The sequence below is a fragment of the Rhipicephalus microplus genome, chromosome 3 (assembly GCF_043290135.1).
Source record: "Rhipicephalus microplus isolate Deutch F79 chromosome 3, USDA_Rmic, whole genome shotgun sequence".
NCBI lineage: Eukaryota > Metazoa > Arthropoda > Arachnida > Ixodida > Ixodidae > Rhipicephalus > Rhipicephalus microplus.
In genome coordinates this window covers 209,889,834-209,903,245 of record NC_134702.1, presented here as the reverse complement: position 1 = coordinate 209,903,245, position 13,412 = coordinate 209,889,834, and the positions used below count along the sequence as shown (strand labels likewise).

The window sequence follows — 13,412 nt, the reverse complement described above, 5'->3', positions numbered from 1 at the left end:
AACTCTCATAGGCAAACAAAAAATCTGCACCGCCTTTGCCCCGGGTGTGTATTGAACTCACGACCTTCAGATTATGAGACTGAAGCGCCGCCTACTGCGCTACCGAGGCGGACAGGGGTCACTGCGAAACGCAACCGGTATCATTAGTTCCCACAAATTAAAGGTCGAAAAAGTAAGAAAACCGAGCAACAGTCATTCATTACTGCTCCACACAGTGCACCCCTCACGACCTAATTAAACTCTCATAAGCAAACAAAAAATCTGCACCGCCTTTGCCCCGGGTGAGGATTGAACTCACGACCTTCAGATTATGAGACTGACGCGCTGCCTACTGCGCGACCGAGGCGGACAGGTGTCACTGGGAAACACAACCGGTATCAATAGTTCCCTCAAGTTAAAGGTCGAAAAAGTAAGAAAACTCAGCAACAGTCATTCATTACTGCTCCAGAGAGCGCACCCCTCAAGACCTAATTAAACTCTTATGAGCAAACAAAAAAAAAACTGCATCGACATTGGCCCGGGTGAGGATTGAACTCACGACCTTCAGAATATGAGACTGACGCGCTGCCTACTGCACTACCGAGGCAGACTGGGGTCACTGGGAAACACAACCGTTATCAATACTTCCCACAAGATAAAGGTCGAAAAAGTAATTAAACTCAGCAACAGTCATTCACTACTGCTCCAGACAGCGCACCCTTCACGACCTAATTAAACTCTCATAAGCAAACAAAAAACTACACCGCCTTTGCCCCGGGTGAGGATTGAACTCACGACCTTCAGAATATGAGACTGACGCGCTGCCTACTGCGCTACCGAGGCAACTGGGGTCACTGGGAAACGCAACCGGTATCATTAGTTCCCACAAAAAAGGTCGAAAAAATAAGAAAACCGAGCAACTGTCATTCATTACTGCTCCAGACAGCGCACTGCTCACGACCTAATTAAACTCTCATAAGCAAACAAAAAACTGCACCGCCTTTGGCCCGGGTGAGAATTGAACTCACGACCTTCAGATTATGAGACTGACGCGCTGCCTACTGCGCTACCGAGGCGGACAGGTGTCAATGGGAAACACAACCGGTACCAATAGTTCCCTCAAGGTAAAGGTCGAAAAAGTAAGAAAACTCAGCAACAGTCATTCATTACTGCTCCAGAGAGCGCACCGACCTTCAGATTATGAGACTGACGCGCTGCCTACTGCGCTACCGAGGCGGACAGGTGTCACTAGGAAACACAACCGGTATCAATAGTTCCCACAAGTTAAAGGTTTAAAAAGTAAGAAAACTCAGCAACAGTCATTCATTACTGCTTCAGACAGCGCACCCCTCACTACCTAATTAAACTCTCATAAGCAAACAAAAACTGCACCGCCTTTGCCCCGGGTGAGGATTGAACTCACGACCTTCAGATTATGAGACTGACGCGCTGCCTACTGTGCTACCGAGGCGGACAGGTGTCACTGGGAAACACAACCGGTATCAATAGTTCCCACAAGTTAAAAATTGAAAAAGTAAGAAAACTCAGCAACAGTCATACATTACTGCTCCAGACAGCGCATCCCTCATGACCTAATTAAACTCTTATAAGCAAACAAATATCTGCACCGCCTTTGCCCCGGGTGAGGTTGAACTCACGACCTTCAGATTATGAGACTGACGCGCTGCCTACTGCGCTACCGAGGCGGACAGGGGTCACTGGGAAACACAACCGGTATCAATAGTTCCCACAAGTTAAAAATTGAAAAAGTAAGAAAACTCAGCAACAGTCATTCATTACTGCTTCAGACAGCGCACCGACCTTCAGATTATGAGACTGACGCGCTGCCTACTGCGCTACCGAGGCGGACAGGTGTCACTAGGAAACACAACCGGTATCAATAGTTCCCACAAGTTGAAGGTTTAAAAAGTAAGAAAACTCAGCAACAGTCATTCATTACTGCTTCAGACAGCGCACCCCTCACTACCTAATTAAACTCTTATAAGCAAACAAATATCTGCACCGCCTTTGCCCCGGGTGAGGTTGAACTCACGACCTTCAGATTATGAGACTGACGCGCTGCCTACTGCGCTACCGAGGCGGACAGGGGTCACTGGGAAACACAACCGGTATCAATAGTTCCCACAAGTTAAAAATTGAAAAAGTAAGAAAACTCAGCAACAGTCATTCATTACTGCTTCAGACAGCGCACCCCTCACGACCTAATTAAACTCTCATAAGCAAACAAAAAACTGCACCGCCTTTGCCCCGGGTGAGGATTGAACTCACAACCTTCAGATTATGAGACTGACGCGCTGCCTACTGCGCTACCGAGGCGGACAGGTGTCACTGGGAAACACAACCGGTATCAACAGTTCCCTCAAGTTAAAGGTCGAAAAAGTAAGGAAATTCAGCAACAGTCATTCATTACTGCTCCAGACAGCGCACCCCTCACGACCTAAATAAACTCTCATAAGCAAACAAAGAAACTGCACAGCCTTTGCCCCGGGTGAGGATTCAACTCACGACCTTCAGATTATGAGACTGACGCGCTGCCTACTGCGCTACCGAGGCAGACAGGTGTCACTGGGATACGCAACCGGTATCATTAGTTCCCACAAACTAAAGGTAGAAAAAGTAAGAAAACCGAGCAACAGTCATTCATTACTGCTCGAGACAGCGCACCCCTCACGACCTAATTAAACTCTCATAAGCAAACAAAAAAAACTGCATCGACATTGGCCCGGGTGAGGATTGAACTCACGACCTTCAGAATATGAGACTGACGCGCTGCCTACTGGGCTATCGAGGCGGACAGGGGTCACTGGGAAGCGCAACCGGTATCATTCGTTTCCACAAATTAAAGGTCGAAAAATTAAGAAAATTCAGCAACAGTCATTCATTACGGTTCCAGACAGCGCACCCCTCACGACCTAATTAAACTCTCATAAGCAAACAAAAAAACTGCATCGACATTGGCCCGCCTTAGGATTGAACTCACGACCTTCAGATTATGAGACTGACGCCCTGCCTACTGCACTACCGAGGCAGACTGGGGTCACTGGGAAACACAACCGTTATCAATACTTCCCACAAGATAAAGGTCGAAAAAGTAATTAAACTCAGCAACAGTCATTCATTACTGCTCCAGACAGCGCACCCTTCACGACCTAATTAAACTCTCATAAGCAAACAAAAAACTGCACCGCCTTTGCCCCGGGTGAGAATTGAACTCACGACCTTCAGAATATGAGACTGACGCGCTGCCTACTGCGCTACCGAGGCAACTGGGGTCACTGGGAAACGCAACCGGTATCATTAGTTCCCACAAATTAAAGGTCGAAAAAATAAGAAAACCGAGCAACTGTCATTCATTACTGCTCCAGACAGCGCACTGCTCACGACCTAATTAAACTCTCATAAGCAAACAAAAAACTGCACCGCCTTTGGCCCGGGTGAGAATTGAACTCACGACCTTCAGATTATGAGACTGACGCGCTGCCTACTGCGCTACCGAGGCGGACAGGTGTCAATGGGAAACACAACCGGTATCAATAGTTCCCTCAAGTTAAAGGTCGAAAAAGTAAGAAAACTCAGCAACAGTCATTCATTACTGCTCCAGAGAGCGCACCCCTCAAGACCTAATAAACTCTCATAAGCAAACAAAAAAACTGCACCGCCTTTGGCCCGGGTGAGAATTGAACTCACGACCTTCAGATTATGAGACTGACGCGCTGCCTACTGCGCTACCGAGGCGTACAGGTGTCACTAGGAAACACAACCGGTATCAATACTTCCCACAAGTTAAAGGTTTAAAAAGTAAGAAAACTCAGCAACAGTCATTCATTACTGCTTCAGACAGCGCACCCCTCACTACCTAATTAAACTCTCATAAGCAAACAAAAACTGCACCGCATTTGCCCCGGGTGAGGATTGAACTCACGACCTTCAGATTATGAGACTGACGCGCTGCCTACTGTGCTACCGAGGCGGACAGGTGTCCCTGGGAAACACAACCGGTATCAATAGTTCCCACAAGTTAAAAATTGAAAAAGTAAGAAAACTCAGCAACAGTCATACATTACTGCTCCAGACAGCGCATCCCTCATGACCTAATTAAACTCTTATAAGCAAACAAATATCTGCACCTCCTTTGCCCCGGGTGAGGTTGAACTCACGACCTTCAGAATATGAGACTGACGCGCTGCCTACTGCGCTACCGAGGCGGACAGGGGTCACTGGGAAACACAACCGGTATCAATAGTTCCCACAAGTTAAAAATTGAAAAAGTAAGAAAACTCAGCAACAGTCATTCATTACTGCTCCAGACAGCGCACCCCTCACGACCTAAATAAACTCTCATAAGCAAACAAAGAAACTGCACAGCCTTTGCCCCGGGTGAGGATTCAACTCACGACCTTCAGATTATGAGACTGACGCGCTGCCTACTGCGCTACCGAGGCGGACAGGGGTCACTGGGAAACGCAACCGGTATCATTCGTTTCCACAAAAAATAAAGGTAAAAAAAATAAGAAAACTGGGCAACAGTCATTCATTACTGCTCCAGACAGTGCACCCTTCACGACCTAATTAAACTCTCATGAGTAAACAAAAAAAACTGCATCGACATTGGCCCGGGTGAGGATTGAACTCACAACCTTCAGATTATGAGACTGACGCGCTGCCTACTGCGCTACCGAGGCGGACAGGTGTCACTGGGAAACACAACCGGTGTCAACAGTTCCCTCAAGTTAAAGGTCGAAAAAGTAAGGAAATTCAGCAAAAGTCATTCATTACTGCTCCAGACAGCGCACCCCTCACGACCTAAATAAACTCTCATAAGCAAACAAAGAAACTGCACAGCCTTTGCCCCGGGTGAGGATTCAACTCACGACCTTCAGATTATGAGACTGACGCGCTGCCTACTGCGCTACCGAGGCGGACAGGGGTCGCTGGGAAACGCAACCGGTATCATTCGTTTCCACAAAAAATAAAGGTCGAAAAAATAAGAAAACTGGGCAACAGTCATTCATTACTGCTCCAGACAGTGCACCCTTCACGACCTAATTAAACTCTCATGAGTAAACAAAAAAAACTGCATCGACATTGGCCCGGGTGAGGATTGAACTCACAACCTTCAGATTATGAGACTGACGCGCTGCCTACTGCGCTACCGAGGCGGACAGGTGTCACTGGGAAACACAACCGGTATCAATATTTCCCTCAAGTTAAAGGTCGAAAAAGTAAGGAAATTCAGCAACAGTCATTCATTACTGCTCCAGACAGCGCACCCCTCACGACCTAATTAAACTCTCATAAGCAAACAAAAAAACTGCACCGCCTTTGCCCCGGGTGAGGATTGAACTCACGACCTTCAGATTATGAGACTGACACGCTGCCTACTGCGCTACCAAGGCGGACAGGTGTCACTGGGAAACACAACCGGTATCAACAGTTCCCTCAAGTTAAAGGTCGAAAAAGTAAGGAAATTCAGCAACAGTCATTCATTACTGCTCCAGACAGCGCACCCCTCACGACCTAAATAAACTCTCATAAGCAAACAAAGAAACTGCACAGCATTTGCCCCGGGTGAGGATTCAACTCACGACCTTCAGATTATGAGACTGACGCGCTGCCTACTGCGCTACCGAGGCAGACAGGTGTCACTGGGATACGCAACCGGTATCATTAGTTCCCACAAACTAAAGGTAGAAAAAGTAAGAAAACCGAGCAACAGTCATTCATTACTGCTCCAGACAGTGCACCCCTCAAGACCTAATTAAACTCTCATGAGCAAACAAAACATCTGCATCGACATTGGCCCGGGTGAGGATTGAACTCACGACCTTCAGAATATGAGACTGACGCGCTGCCTACTGCGCTACCGAGGCAACTGGGGTCACTGGGAAACGCAACCGGTATCATTAGTTCCCACAAATTAAAGGTCGAAAAAATAAGAAAACCGAGCAACTGTCATTCATTACTGCTCCAGACAGCGCACTGCTCACGACCTAATTAAACTCTCATAAGCAAACAAAAAACTGCACCGCCTTTGGCCCGGGTGAGAATTGAACTCACGACCTTCAGATTATGAGACTGACGCGCTGCCTACTGCGCTACCGAGGCGGACAGGTGTCACTGGGAAACACAACCGGTATCAACAGTTCCCTCAAGTTAAAGGTCGAAAAAGTAAGGAAATTCAGCAACAGTCATTCATTACTGCTCGAGACAGCGCACCCCTCACGACCTAATTAAACTCTCATAAGCAAACAAAAAATCTGTACCGCCTTTACCCCGGGTGTGGATTGAACTCACGACCTTCAGATTATGAGACTGACCCGCTGCTTACTGCACTACAGAGGCAGACATGGGTTACTGGGAAACACAACCGGTATCATTCGTTTCCACAAAAAAAAAGGTCGAAAAAATAAGAAAACTGGGCAACAGTCATTCATTACTGCTCCAGACAGTGCACCCCTCAAGACCTAATTAAACTCTCATGAGCAAACAAAACATCTGCATCGACATTGGCCCGGGTGAGGATTGAACTCACGACCTTCAGATTATGAGACTGACGCGCTGCCTACTGCGCTACCGAGGCGGACAGGGGTCACTAGGAAACGCAACCGGTATCATTCGTTTCCACAAATGAAAGGTCGGGAAAATAAGAAAACTGGGCAACAGTCATTCATTACAGCTCCAGACAGCGCATCCCTCATGACCTAATTAAACTCTTATAAGCAAACAAATATCTGCACCGCCTTTGCCCCGGGTGAGGTTGAACTCACGACCTTCAGATTATGAGACTGATGCGCTGCCTACTGCGCTACCGAGGCGGACAGGGGTCACTGGGAAACACAACCGGTATCAATAGTTCCCACAAGTTAAAAATTGAAAAAGTAAGAAAACTCAGCAACAGTCATTCATTACTGCTTCAGACAGCGCACCCCTCACGACCTAATTAAACTTTCATAAGCAAACAAAAAACTGCACCGCCTTTGCCCCGGGTGAGGATTGAACTCACGGCCTTCAGATTATGAGACTGACGCGCTGCCTACTGCGCTACCGAGGCGGACAGGGGTCGCTGGGAAACGCAACCGGTATCATTCGTTTCCACAAAAAATAAAGGTCGAAAAAATAAGAAAACTGGGCAACAGTCATTCATTACTGCTCCAGACAGTGCACCCTTCACGACCTAATTAAACTCTCATGAGTAAACAAAAAAAACTGCATCGACATTGGCCCGGGTGAGGATTGAACTCACAACCTTCAGATTATGAGACTGACGCGCTGCCTACTGCGCTACCGAGGCGGACAGGTGTCACTGGGAAACACAACCGGTATCAATATTTCCCTCAAGTTAAAGGTCGAAAAAGTAAGGAAATTCAGCAACAGTCATTCATTACTGCTCCAGACAGCGCACCCCTCACGACCTAATTAAACTCTCATAAGCAAACAAAAAAACTGCACCGCCTTTGCCCCGGGTGAGGATTGAACTCACGACCTTCAGATTATGAGACTGACACGCTGCCTACTGCGCTACCAAGGCGGACAGGTGTCACTGGGAAACACAACCGGTATCAACAGTTCCCTCAAGTTAAAGGTCGAAAAAGTAAGGAAATTCAGCAACAGTCATTCATTACTGCTCCAGACAGCGCACCCCTCACGACCTAAATAAACTCTCATAAGCAAACAAAGAAACTGCACAGCATTTGCCCCGGGTGAGGATTCAACTCACGACCTTCAGATTATGAGACTGACGCGCTGCCTACTGCGCTACCGAGGCAGACAGGTGTCACTGGGATACGCAACCGGTATCATTAGTTCCCACAAACTAAAGGTAGAAAAAGTAAGAAAACCAAGCAACAGTCATTCATTACTGCTCGAGACAGCGCACCCCTCACGACCTAATTAAACTCTCATAAGCAAACAAAAAATCTGTACCGCCTTTACCCCGGGTGTGGATTGAACTCACGACCTTCAGATTATGAGACTGACCCGCTGCTTACTGCACTACAGAGGCAGACAGGGGTTACTGGGAAACACAACCGGTATCATTCGTTTCCACAAAAAAAAGGTCGAAAAAATAAGAAAACTGGGCAACAGTCATTCATTACTGCTCCAGACAGTGCACCCCTCAAGACCTAATTAAACTCTCATGAGCAAACAAAAAAAAACTGCATCGACATTGGCCCGGGTGAGGATTGAACTCACGACCTTCAGATTATGAGACTGACGCGCTGCCTACTGCGCTACCGAGGCGGACAGGGGTCACTGGGAAACGCAACCGGTATCATTCATTTCCACAAATTAAAGGTCGAAAAAATAAGAAAACTGGGAAACAGTCATTCATTACTGCTCCAGACAGTGCACCCCTCACGACCTAATTAAACTCTCATGAGCAAACAAAAAAAACTGCATCGACATTGGCCCGGGTGAGGATTGAACTCACGACCTTCAGATTATGAGACTGACGCGCTGCCTACTGCGCTACCGAGGCGGACAGGGGTCACTGGGAAACGCAACCGGTATCATTCATTTCCACAAATTAAAGGTCGAAAAAATAAGAAAACTGGGAAACAGTCATTCATTACTGCTCCAGACAGTGCACCCCTCACGACCTAATTAAACTCTCATGAGCAAACAAAAAAAACTGCATCGACATTGGCCCGGGTGAGGATTGAACTCACGACCTTCAGATTATGAGACTGACGCGCTGCCTACTGCGCTACCGAGGCGGACAGGGGTCACTGGGAAACGCAACCGGTATCATTCATTTCCACAAATTAAAGGTCGAAAAAATAAGAACTGGGAAACAGTCATTCATTACTGCTCCAGACAGTGCACCCCTCACGACCTAATTAAACTCTCATGAGCAAACAAAAAAAACTGCATCGACATTGGCCCGGGTGAGGATTCAACTCACGACCTTCAGATTATGAGACCAACGCGCTGCCTACTGCGCTACCGAGGCTTTTTTTCTTTATTGCCTGTTTTTGGCTCACGTAAACAATACACATATTAACAGATAATTACACAACACAATCCAAAACATTGTAAAAACCGTGGCTCAAATGATGTGGCCACGCATCTGTTAAAATGTTTTTATCGTCGATAGTAATTCGACGCGCGGCAACCATTCTGGGGTGAATTCCTGCAACTTTTGTTCATCCACAAAATTTCTTATATACTCTTTGAAGTACTGTGTGGGTGCTCGTGCATCTACATCAAAGTGCCTGGCTGCCATCCTGGATTTCCAAATGCTATGAAGAGCCATAAGCATTATCATATCATATGGGGTACCGTCGTCACTTTGTATTTGCAAATAGCGGATGCCATGTGCATCAATGGGGAAATCTTTTTTGATCGTGCGCTGGAGCACGTCCCAAAGAAAGATAGCATCCCAGCAGTCAATGAATACATGCTCAATTGTCTCCTCCTTTCTGCATATTATGCGATGCGTGCCCCAAGGGACGTAAAACCCCTTTGCAGCCATCCAGGTTTTGACGGTCAGCGTACCGGTATGTAATTTAAAAAAGAAATTCTTAGCACCTGGCGATATTTTCATCGCCTTGACGCGCTTTAGTACAGTGTGGCCATGGCATACATTGTAAAGGGAGCGATACAAAGGGACTGGTAGAAACAGATCACATAGGTCCTTGTACAACTTTCTTCGTCGGACTTGACTCAAGTATTCAAGTGAAAACCGCACTGACAGAAACCTACAAGGAAGTACAACTTCGCGGAGAAAGCCATAAACACCACCAGGTACGCTGCAGGTTGAAACAACCATGTTAGGCAAGTGTTGCCTTAGGCGAAGTTGACAGACAGTGCGAAGGAATGGGTTGTCGACGTCTCTAAAGAAACAAAATCGATTGACTACCTGTCTTAAAAACAAATGCGACAAGCCCAGTCCTCCGTTTCGCACACGAAGGAATAAATTGGTCCGACTCGATCTTTCCCAAGACAATTCCCACACAAAGACAGCGAACACACGGTGAAATTTTTGGATGTTTACCCTTGAACAATGTAAGACTTGTAAGATATACCAAACTTTACTCACTAAGAATATGTTGCAAAATGTGGCTTTAGAAAACATAGACCGATTCCAGCCATTCCACTTGTTCACTCTTTCCCGCAGGTTATTCACTTGGCTCCTCCAGTACGAATCGCCGTCTTTGTAGCATTCGAGGGGGGCACCCAAGTATTTCAACGGTGTCGTAACAAACCTTATGCTGGCAAAACTGACTGGGGTTTCTTCCCAGTCACCGTGCCAAAAGCCAAGGCATTTTCCCCAGTTTACAACGCTGCCACTTGCAGCACAGAAGTTAGTAACGCATTTGACAGCATCTGCTATGCTGTCAGAGTCCGCGCAAAAAATGGCAATATCGTCCGCATAAGCCAACAGCCGGACTTCAACCTCGTGCAGCTTAAACCCACGGACGCAGTCATTCTCTATGACACTCAAACAAAAGGACTCTATGTACAAACAAAACAATAGTGGCGAGAGAGGACAACCCTGACGGACCGAACGCTTGACTGGGATGCGCTTCCCCACCACCTCGTTAACGATTAGCCGCGTTGAGCAGTCTGGGTACGCCATGACAACCCCCTCTTTGAATGTTTTCCATAAATTCACATAATCTAGGATGCACAGCAGAATTTCATGAGGCACCCTGGCAAAAGCCTTCTCGAGGTCGATTTGCAGCATTGCGACTCGCGCACCAATAGCGTCGCAACATTCGAGGATGCTCCGGGCTGCATGTATATTCGTGAGGATAGTTCGACCTTTAATGCCGCACGTCTGATGCGGCCCCACGAGCTCCGTAATGACTGTTTGCAACCTTTTAGCTAGGATTTTCTTGAATATCTTGTAATCTCTATTAGTGAGGCAGATTGGGCGGTAAGAATTGACTGCGCAGTGCAACGGGGTCTTCCGATTTTGGTATAAGAACAGTGTAAGATGATGAAAAGGACGGGGGTAATATTTTCAGCTTGAATGCCTCATTATAAACGTCGGCCAAGACTGGTGTTATTTTAAACTTGAAACACTTATAAAAGGCGGAAGTCAGACCATCAGGGCCAGGCGATTTCCCGGGATGCATACTTTCAATAGCACTGTTAACTTCCTCTTCCGAAATGGGTTCCTCCAATATTTCTTTTGTATTATTGTCAAGCTTTGGCATCAGCGGTAAAAAAAATTTTTAAGCGATCGACATCAACTGAGCTGGCGGCGAATAAACCATTGAAGTGCTCAAAGAAAGCACGCTCGATAACATCGGCGACATCGCTGACTTCACCCTCGTGTTCAATTTCTGTTATCTAATTACGTCGCGCATGCCACTTTTCTGAGCCCAACGCCCTTTTTGACGGTGCTTCTGCCATTATCAGTCGCTCGGCTCTTGTCCGAATCATAGCACCGCGGTATCTTTCGACATTGAACCGCTCAATTTTACTTTTCAACGCGCGAATATCTTCAAGAAACATGCCGGGCATTCTACATTCTTCGAGGAGCAATTTTTCCAGGTTTCTGCGCATGAGCTTTTCTTCTGCTCCTTTTTCTCTGCTTATAGCGCTCGAGCATTCCAAAGCCTTCAATTTAACGACCTGCTTGAAGTTCTCCCATTTTTCTCTAAACGTCTTTTTACTGCGAACTTTCATTTTTTCAACTTCCGTCATTACTTCCTCCATAAATTTTTCATCACTCAGCAGATCGGAATTCAATTTCTATTGTTGCCACTCGAAGGCCCTTTTCGTTTCTTTCGTGCTAGCTACTACAAAGCTAACCAAGCAGTGGTCACTAAATGAAACGGCGTTAACACGGTATGCCTTGCAAAGCGGTACCAATTCAACACTCACGTACACCCTATCTAGTCGAGCATGGCTGGCTGTCGGAAAGTGGGTGTACTGCATAGTCCGGCCACCACCGAGACATTCAGTCACATCCTCCAAACCATGTTCTCTTATTGTATCGCTTAAGACAGCCGTACTTGCATCCCTGTAATGTCGTTCGCTAGTTTTGTCTTTGGCTGAAAGGACACAGTTGAAATCGCCAATAATGATTAGGAGCCTATTACATTTGGTATACCGCTTTAGTTGTTCGAAAAATAAGCGTCTTTCGTCAGTGACAGTCGGTGCGTACAAGCATATTACGCGCCATTCCAATCCCGAAAACAAAAGATCACAAACAATGAGCCGACCAGACGGACATGACGTTGAGGCTTCTATTTTAGCACCCAGACTCTGGCTGACGAACAAAACGCAACCGGAAGAAGTCCCAGTGGCATAGCTAACTATAGCAGAATACCGCGGCAAAAATTGGCGCACCATGCCCCCAGTTTCATCGTCACCATAGACTTTAGTCTCTTGGACTGCCAGTATGTCAAGTTCGAGATCACTTACTAGCCGATAAAGCTGGCATTGTTTTCTCCGTGAGGCTAGGCCACGCACATTTAAAGTGGCCACACGGATTGAATTTTCTATTTGCACCATTGTAAGGCTACGAAAAACCCAGAGGCATGGCGCTCACCTTACAAGTGCAATTCTCTCCTGAACGCCTTGTCCCAGTACAGTCCTTAAGTTGGCTAAGGCGGCGTTTCCGCCGTGTTGCGCTCCGACGAAATGTTTGGCCGTGGCCGGATGAGAGGCCGCCGAGCGGGAGTCGTTATGGCGGGTGGTTCGTCCGGCGAGGCAGCAGTGGTGCCCTTGTCTTTTTTTCCCTTCGTCACGGGGACGCTTCCCCGTCACAGTGCCACTGTCGCTTTCAATCCCAGTCATCGTTTCAGCCTCGGAGGGGGTCTCCTCTGCTAAGCCAAGAAACGTGTCGCCGGTGCTGCTTGCATCCACCTTTTCACTGCTTTCTCCTACGCCTTCGTATGGAAGCCCGGCGTCGGGCTTACCTGGTGCTTCACACACGCCGTCTTCTTGATGGCATGACGACCCATCTTCCACAGCAGAGTTTGGGCTAACTCCTGCTGTTTCTTCCGAATCTGCTTCGTCTATGAGGTGCTCCAGTGCATCACTTTCCTGCGCTGGTCCGGTCACACTGGCATATGTCTTCGCGCAGTCGTCGTCTTCGTGGCCGAAGCGGCGACAACGATTGCAGCGCGGTACTCGGCAGTCGCGACGTATGTGACTGGTACTCCTGCACCGTAGGCACAACGGTGGACGGCCCGGAACGACAACGAGAGTCAGCTCTCCGGCAATCTTGAGCTGGTGCGAAATGTCATCCACCTTGACGTCGGAGTGCAGCTTTAGTCCCACAGGCCGCGTCGTTGAGCCCTTTTCTGTGATGCCCAGTGCTCGCCACTTCTCCCGTTTCACTTCGAATACTTTCCCATAGGGAGTCAAGGCAACACGCACGTCTTCGTCGGTCACGCCGTGCAGCAACCAGTGAAGCTTCAAGCGAACCTCACGGTTATTTGGGTCATTGA

The 13,412-nt window shown here is 47.5% G+C and overlaps 26 non-coding genes across 26 annotated transcripts; all 26 read right to left on the bottom strand.

Annotated features, from left to right (window-relative positions):
• Nucleotides 1-273: 273 nt before the first annotated feature.
• TRNAM-CAU (transfer RNA methionine (anticodon CAU)) lies at nt 274-346 on the bottom strand. Its single transcript has one exon. It is a non-coding gene; the product is annotated as a tRNA-Met (tRNA).
• Nucleotides 347-749: 403 nt separating this feature from the next.
• TRNAM-CAU (transfer RNA methionine (anticodon CAU)) lies at nt 750-822 on the bottom strand. Its single transcript has one exon. It is a non-coding gene; the product is annotated as a tRNA-Met (tRNA).
• Nucleotides 823-982: 160 nt separating this feature from the next.
• Nucleotides 983-1,055, bottom strand: TRNAM-CAU (transfer RNA methionine (anticodon CAU)). The gene has a single exon. It is a non-coding gene; the product is annotated as a tRNA-Met (tRNA).
• A 322-nt stretch (nt 1,056-1,377) lies between these two features.
• On the bottom strand, nt 1,378-1,450 carry TRNAM-CAU (transfer RNA methionine (anticodon CAU)). Its single transcript has one exon. It is a non-coding gene; the product is annotated as a tRNA-Met (tRNA).
• A 793-nt stretch (nt 1,451-2,243) lies between these two features.
• TRNAM-CAU (transfer RNA methionine (anticodon CAU)) lies at nt 2,244-2,316 on the bottom strand. Its single transcript has one exon. It is a non-coding gene; the product is annotated as a tRNA-Met (tRNA).
• A 164-nt stretch (nt 2,317-2,480) lies between these two features.
• Nucleotides 2,481-2,553, bottom strand: TRNAM-CAU (transfer RNA methionine (anticodon CAU)). Its single transcript has one exon. It is a non-coding gene; the product is annotated as a tRNA-Met (tRNA).
• A 638-nt stretch (nt 2,554-3,191) lies between these two features.
• On the bottom strand, nt 3,192-3,264 carry TRNAM-CAU (transfer RNA methionine (anticodon CAU)). The gene has a single exon. It is a non-coding gene; the product is annotated as a tRNA-Met (tRNA).
• A 162-nt stretch (nt 3,265-3,426) lies between these two features.
• Nucleotides 3,427-3,499, bottom strand: TRNAM-CAU (transfer RNA methionine (anticodon CAU)). Its single transcript has one exon. It is a non-coding gene; the product is annotated as a tRNA-Met (tRNA).
• Nucleotides 3,500-3,662: 163 nt separating this feature from the next.
• Nucleotides 3,663-3,735, bottom strand: TRNAM-CAU (transfer RNA methionine (anticodon CAU)). Its single transcript has one exon. It is a non-coding gene; the product is annotated as a tRNA-Met (tRNA).
• A 162-nt stretch (nt 3,736-3,897) lies between these two features.
• On the bottom strand, nt 3,898-3,970 carry TRNAM-CAU (transfer RNA methionine (anticodon CAU)). The gene has a single exon. It is a non-coding gene; the product is annotated as a tRNA-Met (tRNA).
• Nucleotides 3,971-4,369: 399 nt separating this feature from the next.
• On the bottom strand, nt 4,370-4,442 carry TRNAM-CAU (transfer RNA methionine (anticodon CAU)). Its single transcript has one exon. It is a non-coding gene; the product is annotated as a tRNA-Met (tRNA).
• A 167-nt stretch (nt 4,443-4,609) lies between these two features.
• On the bottom strand, nt 4,610-4,682 carry TRNAM-CAU (transfer RNA methionine (anticodon CAU)). The gene has a single exon. It is a non-coding gene; the product is annotated as a tRNA-Met (tRNA).
• Nucleotides 4,683-4,846: 164 nt separating this feature from the next.
• On the bottom strand, nt 4,847-4,919 carry TRNAM-CAU (transfer RNA methionine (anticodon CAU)). Its single transcript has one exon. It is a non-coding gene; the product is annotated as a tRNA-Met (tRNA).
• Nucleotides 4,920-5,086: 167 nt separating this feature from the next.
• TRNAM-CAU (transfer RNA methionine (anticodon CAU)) lies at nt 5,087-5,159 on the bottom strand. The gene has a single exon. It is a non-coding gene; the product is annotated as a tRNA-Met (tRNA).
• A 164-nt stretch (nt 5,160-5,323) lies between these two features.
• On the bottom strand, nt 5,324-5,396 carry TRNAM-CAU (transfer RNA methionine (anticodon CAU)). The gene has a single exon. It is a non-coding gene; the product is annotated as a tRNA-Met (tRNA).
• A 164-nt stretch (nt 5,397-5,560) lies between these two features.
• Nucleotides 5,561-5,633, bottom strand: TRNAM-CAU (transfer RNA methionine (anticodon CAU)). Its single transcript has one exon. It is a non-coding gene; the product is annotated as a tRNA-Met (tRNA).
• A 164-nt stretch (nt 5,634-5,797) lies between these two features.
• Nucleotides 5,798-5,870, bottom strand: TRNAM-CAU (transfer RNA methionine (anticodon CAU)). Its single transcript has one exon. It is a non-coding gene; the product is annotated as a tRNA-Met (tRNA).
• A 162-nt stretch (nt 5,871-6,032) lies between these two features.
• Nucleotides 6,033-6,105, bottom strand: TRNAM-CAU (transfer RNA methionine (anticodon CAU)). Its single transcript has one exon. It is a non-coding gene; the product is annotated as a tRNA-Met (tRNA).
• Nucleotides 6,106-6,507: 402 nt separating this feature from the next.
• Nucleotides 6,508-6,580, bottom strand: TRNAM-CAU (transfer RNA methionine (anticodon CAU)). Its single transcript has one exon. It is a non-coding gene; the product is annotated as a tRNA-Met (tRNA).
• Nucleotides 6,581-6,978: 398 nt separating this feature from the next.
• On the bottom strand, nt 6,979-7,051 carry TRNAM-CAU (transfer RNA methionine (anticodon CAU)). Its single transcript has one exon. It is a non-coding gene; the product is annotated as a tRNA-Met (tRNA).
• Nucleotides 7,052-7,218: 167 nt separating this feature from the next.
• On the bottom strand, nt 7,219-7,291 carry TRNAM-CAU (transfer RNA methionine (anticodon CAU)). The gene has a single exon. It is a non-coding gene; the product is annotated as a tRNA-Met (tRNA).
• Nucleotides 7,292-7,455: 164 nt separating this feature from the next.
• TRNAM-CAU (transfer RNA methionine (anticodon CAU)) lies at nt 7,456-7,528 on the bottom strand. Its single transcript has one exon. It is a non-coding gene; the product is annotated as a tRNA-Met (tRNA).
• Nucleotides 7,529-7,692: 164 nt separating this feature from the next.
• Nucleotides 7,693-7,765, bottom strand: TRNAM-CAU (transfer RNA methionine (anticodon CAU)). The gene has a single exon. It is a non-coding gene; the product is annotated as a tRNA-Met (tRNA).
• A 403-nt stretch (nt 7,766-8,168) lies between these two features.
• On the bottom strand, nt 8,169-8,241 carry TRNAM-CAU (transfer RNA methionine (anticodon CAU)). The gene has a single exon. It is a non-coding gene; the product is annotated as a tRNA-Met (tRNA).
• A 165-nt stretch (nt 8,242-8,406) lies between these two features.
• Nucleotides 8,407-8,479, bottom strand: TRNAM-CAU (transfer RNA methionine (anticodon CAU)). Its single transcript has one exon. It is a non-coding gene; the product is annotated as a tRNA-Met (tRNA).
• Nucleotides 8,480-8,644: 165 nt separating this feature from the next.
• TRNAM-CAU (transfer RNA methionine (anticodon CAU)) lies at nt 8,645-8,717 on the bottom strand. The gene has a single exon. It is a non-coding gene; the product is annotated as a tRNA-Met (tRNA).
• Between the last annotated feature and the right edge of the window lie 4,695 nt (nt 8,718-13,412).